Genomic DNA, 2824 nt, shown 5'->3' with positions numbered 1-2824 from the left:
AGGACTTTGTAGATCAGTGTCAGACACATGGGCTAATGTCAGACTTATGGGTGTGCACAGCACTGGGTTGGGATGCTTTTTTAATGTGCACTTACCCTTTATATAAAACTCTCTCTTATAAAATGTATGTCTATGAATTTTGTTTCTCTAGTCTACCTAGACTAACATACACAGATTAGGGCCTCATATTAAATTAGGATCATACATTGGTTTTGTTTGACTCATACATTTAAAAATTTTAAAACCAAATGAGAATATTATTATATACCATGGGTACACTGTGACTCTGAATCCACTCAATGGCAATGATTTTTGACTGGGTACAGTTATTTTCCTTTTCTGACTCAGTTCCTATTTTTTTACACTAGCCTCTCACTACATGTCCACAGAATTTTTGACTTTGAAAGGATTTTGGAGGTCACCTAAGTTCCACTCAACATTCCCGATGACTGGGATGCATCTCTGTTTACCACCTCTCAGTACAGACCACTACCCCTTGCCATAGTCACACACAGTCTTTACTGCAGAAACAATGAACGTACCTAAAGAAAACAAAACGCTTTCTATCGATATGTCGTTCCATGTCTTATTTTCTCTGCAGGTCTAGGAAGCCTGGTTGATGGTGAGGTGCTGAATTACCTTGCTGCTAACCAGAAGGCTGGCAGTTCAAGCCCACCAGCGGCTCTGCTGGAGAAAGATGTGGGCCATCAGCCCCATGACCGTGCAGCAGTGGTTCTCAGCCTCCCTCTGGTTGCGGCCCTTTGACACAGTTGCTCATGTGTGGTGACCCCAACCATAACATTATTTTCGTTGCTACTTCAATTTTGCTACTGTTGTGAATCGTCATGTGAATATCTGATAGGCAGGATATATTTTCATTGTTACAAATTGAAGATAATTAAACATAAATAAAGCATAGTGAATAATCACAAAACAATATGTAAGTATACATTGTGAAATATTTATGTGTTTTCCAATGGTCTTAGGCGACCCCTGTGAAAGGGTCGTTCGACCTCCAGAGGGGTCGCGACCCACAGGTTGAGAACCACTGCTGTACAGCCTGGGAAACGCTAGGAAGCAGTTCTGCAGGATCAACAGGAGTCCGAATCCACTCATTGGATATTGCTTGATTTCTTTCCCCTCCCTCTGGACTTCTTCATCCCTGATTCTTCCTAGAAACTCATGCCTTTCTAAAATGCCCTTTATGATCACTGATTATTGAGGCCCCCCCCCCAATAACTTCACCATTGTTCTTTCCTTTTGCTTTCACACTGTAGTCTGAATTAATCACCCCTTTCTGTGTGCTGTCTCTCTGCTTCAGACACACGGACATCCTTTGTTAGCAATTCTCCTCTTTTATGCCATAAGCTTCTGGGGAAGCAATTATGTCTCATTTCTTTATTTCTGTTTACCAGCAATGTGAGTCGCAGTGCCAAGAGTTCGTCTCACAAACTCACAGGGGCAGGGCTATCTTGACCTATTGGGTCCCCATAGGTCAGAATGACGTGGTGGCAATGCCTTTGGTTTTTGAGTTTGGCACATGCTCGGTTTTCAACAAACACTTTAAACCACTGGTTGTATTGCACAAATAGTGTAGTGTCTATCTTTCCATTGAAATATAAATTCCTGACGGGAAGAGTTCTATTTTTCTTCTTCTCTGAGCCCTATGCACAAGCACCCGTCAGTCACTCAGATGATTGTAAGACGAACAAATAAGACGACTCCGAGGCTGTTGGTTGGCTATGTGCATCCTCTGAACTGCAGAGACGGTCTTCGTTTGGTGTTTGTAGCTCGAAGGAAAGTTTACAGTGCTTGCTAGTTTTCCATGCAAGAATGTATACACGTTTTGTTTCATGATATCGATTGCAATTCCGTCAGGACATGCCACTCTTCCCTCCTCTTCCTAGAGTCTCCATTTCTATTTGTCCCTCTTCTCTGGTCCTTCTTGCCTTTTGAGCTTTGTTTTGGGGTAAGTGCTACCTTTTTTGGTTCATATGGTATATTGTATTAAGAGTACAATCCACCCTGGTGTTATTATCTAATTTATCGACTTGTCTATTATTTGATCAAAAGTTGATCTCTGGAGGTGAGTTCTATTCCAAACTTAAAAGGTGTCTTAGGGCACAGTGTTGGGGGATTTCACTAGTCCCCATAAAACCAATAAGTCTGTTCTTTTTCATTTTGTTTTTTAATTTAAAAATTTTGTAGTACATTTTTGTATCCAGGACATCCTAGAGTGATCCACAATACAGAGATTTTTAAAAATTATTTTTCTTGTGTTTTTTTTCTGTGTTGTAGAGAAGGAAAAATATATATGCACAGTAAGATAAAAATTTTACTCATACATATATGCACACAAATATAAGTATATAAGCACCACTGTATGTGTGCATAAATAAAAGTGTTCCCTCCACACATCCGAGCATATATACATCTTCTGAATTGCAAAATGCACTCCAGCTTATTTGAAGTCCTGTACAATCTGTCTCACCTCCCAGGCAAAATTTCTTGTTAATTTCCTCTGCCTCTATAAATGTATGATTTATTTAACAAAACTTCCATTCATCAAATTAAACAACATTTGTACTACCTAGAGGGATAGTTCACCCACATCGCCGCATTGACAGACCCAGTTATGAAAGTTTCAGTAGGGACTGTAATCCAACTCAGAACGCTAAGGGCAAGCAGTGTCCTCGGCCATTCTCACCAGATGTGACACAGGATCTAGCCCAGGGGGAATAAAGAAAATATAACAAACAAACAAGTAAATTGTAGTAATAACAATGCTTGCCATTGTGTTTTTTTCTGTCATTTTTTTTTTTTT

Source organism: Echinops telfairi, unplaced genomic scaffold, assembly GCF_000313985.2.
Source record: "Echinops telfairi isolate 266 unplaced genomic scaffold, ASM31398v2 ScPeMD7_7424;HRSCAF=8462, whole genome shotgun sequence".
NCBI lineage: Eukaryota > Metazoa > Chordata > Mammalia > Afrosoricida > Tenrecidae > Echinops > Echinops telfairi.
This window is presented reverse-complemented; position numbering follows the sequence as displayed.